Here is a 9387-nt window from a genome sequence, read left to right as displayed (position 1 = left end):
CCTGGGGTTCGAGACTCGGTCACAGTTTGGCACGGGTTTTATTGAGGCAAGTCCAAAGACACCATCAACACAGGGTGTTGGGAGGGGAAGCTCAGAGACCAATGACCCTTTCTCCCCAGGGCTGTCCCCAACCACCCTGTGTAAGCTCTCAGCACCCTTTTCCGGCGCCCCACCCTGATCTATCACCTGTCATGGCGTCTATCATCTTGATCTTCTTCTTTTTTTTTTTTTTATTTTTTTTATTGTTTATTTATTTTTGAGAGAGACAGACAGACAGACAGAGCACAAGTGGGAGCGGGGCAGAGAGAGAGGGAGACACAGAATCCGAAGCAGGCTCCAGGCTCTGAGACATCAGCACAGAGCCCAGCGCAGGGTTCGAACCCATGAACCGTGAGATCATGACCTGAGCAAAAGTCGAACGCTTAACCGACTGAGCCACCCAGACGCCCCTATCATTTTCTGATCTTCTGATAATTTACTGATTTCTGTATTATCTGTCTCACTTCACCAAAACGAACCTCCATGAAGGTGTGGGGTTTGTTTTGTTCTCCGTTTTATCCCCAGTACCTAGGTCTGTGTCTTGTACACAGTAGGCGCTCAAATCAGAACACTCACCATGGTGGGGGGCGGGGGGGATAGGCAATTACCATATGCTAAACATTTCTCATGCATTCTTTGTTTTATCAGTTTTCACAATCCCAGCGTGCCAGGTGGGTATTTTTATTTCCATTTCACGGAAGAGGAAATTGAGGGTTGACAGGGATCCAGTAAGACACCACCACTTTCTGAGAGGTAAATAAAATCATCAGTCCCAGTTTGACACATTTGGGTTGTTTCGGTCGGGATTCCGCAGGAAACGGACGGCAGACGCGAGGGTTGAAGTGAAGAGAAGCTGGTGAAGCGTCCTTACCGAGGCGAGCTCTAGCACCTTCCTCCTGCTGCTGGAGCGGATTCTCACAACCTTCCGTGCTAGAAACAACACAAATTGCGCGCTCTGGTTCTGGAGGGTAGAAGTCCAACATGTTGGTTCCTTCCGGAGGCTCCATGGCATGGGGGATCCACTCCTTGACTCTTTCCGCTTCTGGAGGCTGAGGGCTTTCGCCGGCTCCTGGCTAAATCATCCCAACCTCTGTTTCCATCATCACATCTCCCTGGCCCTCCCGACTCCCTCTTCCGGGAGCCCTGATGGTTGCGTTATTGGGCCCACCCAGGCAATCCAGAACAATCTCCCCGTCTCAAGATTCTTAACGTAGTCACCTCTGCCAAGTCCCTTTGGCCTTTTCAGGTAACACATTCACAGAGTCCAGGGCTTGGGGTATGGACACCTTGGGGGCCACGATCCAGCCGACCACACGTGGCCGTGGGAGTAGCATTAGGAAGGGAACTAGAGTGGGGGGCGGGGGATAAAAAGTGACCTCTCTCCTCCTGCCCCTGCCTCCCACTGGCTGAAGCCCAACCAGAGGCCAGAGGCACGGAGCAGAGCAGGGGAGGGATGGGGAGAGACAGAAACTCAAGCAGCACAGTATTGAGTTCATTGTATTAGCCGTGACTGTCACTGCTCTTCCAAAGAGGATCCAGGCCCTGGGGCCGCCTGCCTCTGTCCCCGGAAAAGCAGAACCCTCCCACACCATCCCTGCACAGTGGGGCCAGAGTCTGTGCTCCCCGAACCACACCACGAACCACACTGTCAGAATCTGGGGCAAAAAGCTGCCGGGGAAATTCAAAGCCAAGGCCAGCTAGCTCTTCAAAGCCTTCTCCGCGACAAAGCGCTGAGAGAAGGTAGGAGGACAAAGGCGTTGGTCAGCGGGGGGCTACAGGACGAGGCGACAGCAGGTCTGAGCTGCCACAGAACCACACCCCACCCCCACCCCCACCCCCACTGGCCCTTAAACAACCCCCTCCAGAGAGCTGGAGAGTAAGCAGTGAGGAACGGAGAGCCCAGGACCTGGAATGTGGAGACTGGGGTCCAAGCCAGTTCTGTCACCACTAGCTATGTGACCTGGAGAGAGTGATAGCCATCACTACAGCTCCCTCATCTATACAATGGGGATAACGGGACCCAGTGCCTAAGGGCAGATTCTCTGGAAGCAGAGCCTGAGACAAGGATTCATTGGAGGGGACCCAGAGAGGAGTAAGGGATACAGAACAGGTGGGGCAGAAGCCAGCAAGGCTGTGGGTACAGTTGGATCCCATAGGGAGCACCTAAGAGCTGTTCCCCTTGAGAACAGGCCAACAAAAAAGATAGCTTTTGCACCTGTCTTGGGGGAAGCCCATGTCCCATTCTTTCCCTGCTCCAGGAAACTGAATAACGACCCCCCACAAAGACACCCCCACATCCTCAACCCCAGAACCTGTTACCTTCTAGGTAAAAAGGGACTTCGCAGGTAAGGTTGTTGAGACTGGAGATGATTCTGGGTTATCTGAGTCCTTATAAGGGGAGACAAGAGGGTCAGAGTCAGTGATTGGGGGGGTGACAATGGGAGCAAGGGGCGGGGGGAGGGATGAGGTGAGGACGAGGCCGGCAGCCGGAAGAAGCGAGGAAATGGACTCTCCCCAAAGGTCGCCAGAAGTCACTCTGTCCAATGACACCTTGATTTGCAACTTCTGATCTCCAGAACTGTGAAAGAAGACACTTGGGTGGTTTCAGGCCACTAAGGGAGTGCTAATTTTAGGGCAGCAGTAGGAAACCAACACAACCTGTCCCAGGCTCAGGGGTCCGGGCTCTGTGGCTCGAGCGATCACTGTTTCTGCTTAACGAGCACCTTCTGTATGTCACACAGGTGACCCCAATCCCTCGGATCCTCTCACCAATTCAGAACGCCCTGCCCCACCCCCAGCTGCCCTGTGCTTTAGCCTCTAACAGCCCTCAGGCCTGGAGCAGCTTTGACCTTGGGTACAGAGAACCAGAAGCCACTTCAGGTAGTGACAGACAGATGGCCTTGCCTTGAGTCTGACCAACTCAGAGCAGTAACCCACACTGGAGAGCCCCCCCCCCCACCAACTCGCCTGGCATTGCACTCTGGCTCTGCTCCTCCCCTGCTTTGCCCTGCCCCCTCCTCCCCCATTCCCTCTGGTTCTCCTGGGAGCATGTCTTTAATGGACCCATTGCATGAACCCTAGTCTCAGGGATCGGCCCGAGGAGGCTTCTCTATCTGGTGCCCACAATTATGCCCCGAGGAGGGTCGTATACTGAATCTCATTTTGCAAAGAAACTGAGACTCTGACCAGCTCACAACTGTAAGGGGTCAAGCCGGAATCTGGATCCAGACACAGGAGATAGTGCTATTTTTTTAAAAATGTCTATTTATTCATGTTTGAGAGAGAGAGAGAGCAAGGGGGTGGGGGGGGGGCAGGTAGAGAGAGAGGGAGACAGAGAATCCTGTTCAGGCTCCACGCTGTCAGCACAGAGCCCAAAGAAGGGCTCGAACTCACAAACTATGAGATCATGACCTGAGTCGAAATCAAGAGTGGGACTCTCAACTCACTGAGCCACCCAGGTGGCCCGAGACAGTGCTTTTAATCCCTGCATTCTACCACCTCCTGGACGTCCCCTGGGCTCCTCCTCCTCTACCCCTTGGGGATAATCATCTATAATTCCTGGGGGCAGGACGTGATTGGGACAAGGAGCTGGGCTCTATCAGAGATAATCCTCCTGGGTCGCTGCCCATCTCACACTTCCGGCCCCAGCCTAGGTCCCCACAATGGAATAGTGGGGTATGGGGAGGTCTGGACTCTCCAATGTGGATGTCAGAGCCACGGCTCCCTGAGGCCATCCATCGTGGAGAATCACACCGGCTTCACGTTGATTCTTGAGTCAAATCCTGGCGAATCCTGACTTACCCCCTCTCCCCTTGTTTCCTCCTCTGTGAGACGGGGATAATAACCCCGCGGCCAGGATGAGACAAACAACAGACGGGAACTTGGCTAGGACAGAATTGGGCACAGTGGGGGCTCCTTCCTGCTCAGATAATGTCTCTGAGCCTCAGTTTCTTCATTTGTGAAATGGGGATAATGTTATTGCAGTGCAGCCATAGCGAAGAACGACTCTATCCCCAGAGCTGCCGTGAAGGTTCCGGAGCACGGACTCTGGAGTCCCAATCCTGGGTGACCTGGGACTAGTCACTTAACCTCTCCGGGCCCCCTTTTCCTCGTCTGCTTAGTAAGAACTGTGTGAGGGAGAACAGGTGGAAGTCCTGCACAAAGTAAGTGTTGTTACCACTGAGTGAAGGGCTTGGCTGGCGCCTGGCGTGTTGTTAGTGCTCAGTAAACGGTGGCCGTCCTGTTATCGGAGCTCCCTGGCCCCTGTAGTGAGGAAGGTCACCTCCACGCACCCCCCGCGGCCCTCTGGCTTCAGGCGCAGGCCCTGCAGGCTGGCTGCTGTGCTCAGGTCAGTTGGATGGGGTTGACTGCACAGAACACGGGCCCTGGGTGTCCCCTCCACCTCTGGGAGCCCGTTCATGCCTCCAGCTCTCCCCCCCAAAACGCACCCCTTCCAACCTCTTCTCTCCGCACCTAAGGGCCCCTCCTTCACCCACCTCGCTCCCCACCCGCCTCAGCTAATTGGTAATGACTCAGGAGAGAGCCGAGGCCGAGGCTGCGTGGGTGTGCGATCCTTCTCCGACGGACTCCCGGGCTCCTTCTCCTCCCCTGCTGAGGCTCAAATGCCCAGGACAGACAGAGCAGCCCAGGGTTGGACCGACTGCCCAGAGAGGGGGGCGGCTTCGGCCCCTGGCCTCTCCGCAGCCAGCCTGGCCTTATCCTCCCTCCCATCAGGGGAGCCAGCGGCCAGGTCAGAAGCCCCTCATTGCTTCCCGTGCACCCAGGAACCCGGCCGGGCACTGGGCCAACCCGAGTGGGGGCTAGGCCCATCCGTTTTCCAGGCAAATCCGAAACTGGGAAGGGGAGGATTTGGGTCTGAACCCTAACTACCTCCTTTGTTAAACAAAACCAACCCAGAAAACAAACAGAGTGAAAACGACCAAATGCACGGCGTGCAGCTCGGCCGGGCTCAGGTCGTGGGTGGAGTTTAAGCCATGTTGAAAGGGCCCGAAAGTCCCGGGCCTGGGCTATGCCTGGACTCGGGGACACAGCCACACGTCCCCACCCCCGGGACTATCACAGGCTGTGGGGAAGAGAGACCGAAGGGGCTCCAGTTCCACGGAAGGGGCCCGAGGCGCCGTGCCAGGGGAGGGGGCACGCAGCCCCCGGGGTGCCCAGATACACGGTGAGGTCTGGCTGAGGGCGTCCTGCTGCTGAGAGCCACACACCCCCCAGCACATCCCCTTCCCTACGGGACCCCCTTCGACGCTGTGACTTTTGCCAGCTCTCCCCTAAGGGGCAGGGTCCCGCCTTTCCTCTCCTCCTCCCGGAAGCAGCCCCCAGACTCCATGGCTCCCAGGTCCTCTCTCCTCGAGCCTGCCCCCCACCCCTCCTTCCCCACCCGAAGTACTCCACCACCCTCCTTGTATCCCTTTCTGTTACCCGAATGTCCCCACTGGTCCCCCCCACCCTCCTCCCCTGCCAACCTGGAGACCCAGCTAGGTGTGCGCCCTGAAGGTGTCGTCATTGCCCTGATGACAGATTGCCCAGTCTTGTTTCGAATTCAAAGAAGCTCGGCTTTAGCAAAAGGGCTAAAACCCTCCAGAGTGTTTAAGCTCAAACACGAGGCTTCAAAGGCATCTCCCGCTAATGAGATTAAATGAGATAACGTGAGGGCACTTTCAGACGGAACCCCCAGACCACCACAGGGAGTCTTTGCTGCCCCTTTGAAGTCAGGCACTTGAGAGGGAAGGTTTGCGGTTTTGCAGGACTTGTGACGCTGGCCGGTGGAAGGGGCCCCCCAGGGACGGGGTGACGCAGCAAGCTGCAGGCATGAGTGTGTCAAGGGCTGTGTGTGTGCGTACATGTGACTGAGAAGCTCCTGCCACATCGCACAGAATCTCATCTCTCCCTCCTCCCCGGGGGTCTCACTCAGCTGCTCTGTCTTGTGGTCACTGTGGTCAACACAATCCCTTCCGGCTTGGCCGGAGCCCCTCACCCTTGGGTCCCCCCAACTGAGCAGAGACTGGTTGTCACTTCTAATATGACTTTGCAGGAAGAACAGGTGAACACCCAATTGTATTTATGCTGGCTGTCTGGCCTATAGTTCTCTCTTAAAGCCAGATTTCCCCTTCCAAGAGACTCCAAGGAAACAGCAAAAACATTTTTGCACCTCTGATTCTCTACTTAGGATAGCCACGCAGACACATAAGTGTCCATCTGGGCACACGGGGATTCTTCTGGACAATCTCTGCTGACTCAGGGCCAACTGTGGTCCCTAGGCATCGAGCTGGGGGAAGGGCACTCCATATCTCCTTTTTCCTACCCTGTTCAGGCACTGCGCTGGGAGCTTCGCATTGTTAACTTACTCATTCCGAGCAATGGCGGTGGACACAGAGTCCGGAAAGGTCAAGTTCCTTGTCTAAGGTCACAGAGTTAGAAAAAACAGCTTCAGTTATTTAATGGATTCTCTGCTGGGCTGAAAGCCAATCCGCATTATATATGTGATATCACTGGACCCTTCCAAAGCACAGCAAAAGTTTAGGTGCTAGTAACTAATTAATACTGTTCCCCTTTTAGAGATGAAGAAACGGATACACAGAGAAGGGAAGTGATTTGTCCACTGGGACGCTTCTAGCTTTCTGAGGGCTTTGCCCCAGGGACGACAGTAAATTTAAGGATTTGCAAGGGCTCAGGTTCAATGTAGGCAAGAAGCAGGTGCCTGTGGGCGTGGCCCAGAGCCCAACTCCATCAGTGTCCCGGCCGGGCCACGGTCCCATCTCTTGGACTCAGCGGGAGAAGGAGCTGGGCATGCTGGGGTTCTGCTAGGCCTCTGCCACTGCCCCTCCCCCGTCCTCCTCCAGCAGCCCCTGAGTTCTCCTGCCCTGACCCAGGAGAACCTCAGCCGAGTTCCTGGGTCACCCCCTCGGACTCGAGGCAGCCCTTCCTCCTGGTGCCCAGTCCCCAGGGACCCTACTTTTTCTAGCCCCCTCTGTACTGTCTGCTCCAGCAGTGGACTGGCAGGACCCCCAGGCTTTAATCCTGTGTGACTCCAAATACGTTAACTCACCTTTCTGAGCCTGTCTACCTCCTAAGATGCAACTATGCACCTGCTACTACTCCCCCCGCCCCCAAAGGCGACGTAAAGCTTTTCTTACCCCACACCTCCTTTGCTGTTTCTCATTTTTCATTTTCAGGGAGCGCTATTTATACAGTTCTTAGTCTGTGCCAGGCACGGTTGTAAGCACTTCTATTGCTAATTTAATCGTCATAACTATCCTGTGAGGGAGGCACCCTCATCCTCTTATTTTACAGAGGGGCGCTCAGGGGGCACAGAAAGGGTTACAGAATTCGCCCAAGGTCACACGGCCTTTTTAAACAAAGGGAAATATAATTGACATATAACAGTATCTTGCACACAGCTTTTAAGAGGCAGAGGCAGGAATCCGTCCCAGGCAGGCTGGCCCCAGGGTTCACGCTCTTAACTTCCTCTTCTATGCTGACATAGGGTGTATAAAGCATTTTAGTATAAAACTCAACCGAAAGGAAACGCTTTTAATAAGCAATAACGGTCATTACCACGTGGCCTCAAACGGGCCTCTGTGTTTTTTGTCCCTGCAGTGGACTGGTGATACCCCCCTGGCAGCATTCGGCAGAATAATGGGGGCGAAGTGCCCATCACAGATCCTAACACAGAGCTAGCCATGGGCTCTCAGTGGTCCTCCTCTCTGGAAGGTGCAGGTGGAGAGGGGTCAGGAGAGACTTGAGTCAGACACATCCGCTGAGCCAGCAAGAGAAGGTGTAGAAATACCACCAGCGTTGGGGGGATGGGGGAGGGGCCCCGGTGAGGCAGCAGGTGGCTTAGCAGGTGCCCAAAAGCACAGGGGTCTCTGGGGGTCCAGGTGGGGAGAATCAGAAAGAAGGATGTGAACACTCATGGGCCAGCTAATCTTGCCAACGGCCCTGAGAAAACAAGAGTCTCAGACAAGGGCAGAGGTTGAGAAAAGAGTGAGTCCATTACAGGCCTGGGTGGTTTGGGCTTGGGTATCAGGAGGCAACGGGCTGTGACCCCAGGATGGTTTTGTGGTTCCCCATCAGACTGCCCTTCAGCGGGATGAAGGGTGTCAGCTACAGAGTCAAGGTCCAGGTAAGGAGTAACTGTTTCCTACAAAGGTGCAGCGAGCTGGGGCCCTGGGCTGAGGAAGGAGGAGGGGCCTTGTTAGGAAAGGGACAGCAGGTGGAGTGAACCAGCAGCGGGGCGGGGGGCTCTGTCCTGGGAGGGGGCAGGGCCCAGCCGGGTATGGGGGTGGGCAGATCCCCTCCCAGAAGACTCTCCCCACGTACAGGTCTCAGAGTCACCTGCCCTGGAACCCGTGGCTAGAGGGTGACAGGACCCGTCTCCGGGGAGGCTGTCGGCTCTTTTCAGAGGCAGGAAAGCCACTTCCTGGGGGCCCAACTGTGCCCTTTGAAACACCAGGCCAGACCCAGCAGCCTCTGTCCTCACTTTAAACCAGAGGAGGGCCGCAGTGGACTCACCGGGAGGAGCCATGACCCTGAGAGGGCAGATTCGTTTTTCTGGAAAGCCTCTTCCCAGCTTTTCCATTTCCCCCGGTGGCAGCGACAGCCCAGCCCGAGTCCAGCGGCCCCCCGAGTGAGGTCAGCACAGTGATGAGGTCTGACCTCAGTCAGTGTTGCCATGGGGACGCTTCGGGTGCCACTGCCACCTGCTGAGCAACACCTTTCTTCCAGAAGGAGTGGGAGGGGACAGTGACTGATGCGGACCATGTGTCACCCTGCTCTCGGCTGCCAGGGTTGTTTCTCCCCAGACACGTATTGCCACGCGCGGGGCGGGCCAGGGGACGTTCGCGGGGCCTGCTGGCTGCGCTGTGTGTGTCCGCGTGTTTGGGGCGCAGGGAGAGGCACTTGGGAGAGCCCCCGGGGTGCCTCATTTTCCTCTCTCCCTGCGCCAGGCTGGGATGCTGATCACTGTGCTCCTGGTGGACCCAGACTGACATTTACAGCAACCTGCTGTATATGTCTCCATAGCAACCAGCTGTGACATCACAAGGCACCTACAGACCCTTTCCCCGGGACAGAGGAAGCGTGACTGCTCATTTAGGGGCAGAAAACGCTCCTGAGGCCCCTCACGTGGTAGGGGAAGTGGGCGTAGAAGGGCGAAGCGGGAGAGGGTCTCTCCCCAGAAATACCAGGTTTTTCTGTGAGCTGCCGACCGAGCCTTCTCTGGAGGTGTGAGTGGAGCCTGAATGAAGTCTCCCTCCCCCACTTGTTCCCCTCTCTCATCCCTTCAAAATTACATCTCAGTGTCTTCAACCGTAAAATGGGGATAAT

At 55.9% G+C, this 9387-nt stretch overlaps 1 long non-coding RNA gene across 2 annotated transcripts; it reads right to left on the bottom strand.

Moving 5' to 3' along the window:
* Positions 1-701: 701 nt before the first annotated feature.
* Positions 702-9029, bottom strand: LOC122231150. Of its 2 annotated transcripts, XR_006208318.1 has the most exons (3): positions 8575-9029; positions 2359-2427; positions 702-1112 (listed from the first exon to the last, which is right to left on the bottom strand). It is a non-coding gene; the product is annotated as an uncharacterized LOC122231150 (long non-coding RNA). The 2 variants fall into 2 exon arrangements; XR_006208317.1 differs by lacking the exons at positions 702-1112; positions 2359-2427 and adding an exon at positions 8038-8234.
* Between the last annotated feature and the right edge of the window lie 358 nt (positions 9030-9387).

Source organism: Panthera tigris, chromosome D1, assembly GCF_018350195.1.
Source record: "Panthera tigris isolate Pti1 chromosome D1, P.tigris_Pti1_mat1.1, whole genome shotgun sequence".
Lineage (NCBI taxonomy): Eukaryota > Metazoa > Chordata > Mammalia > Carnivora > Felidae > Panthera > Panthera tigris.
Note: the sequence above shows the minus strand (reverse complement) of the source record. Positions and strands in the feature narration are given on the sequence as shown.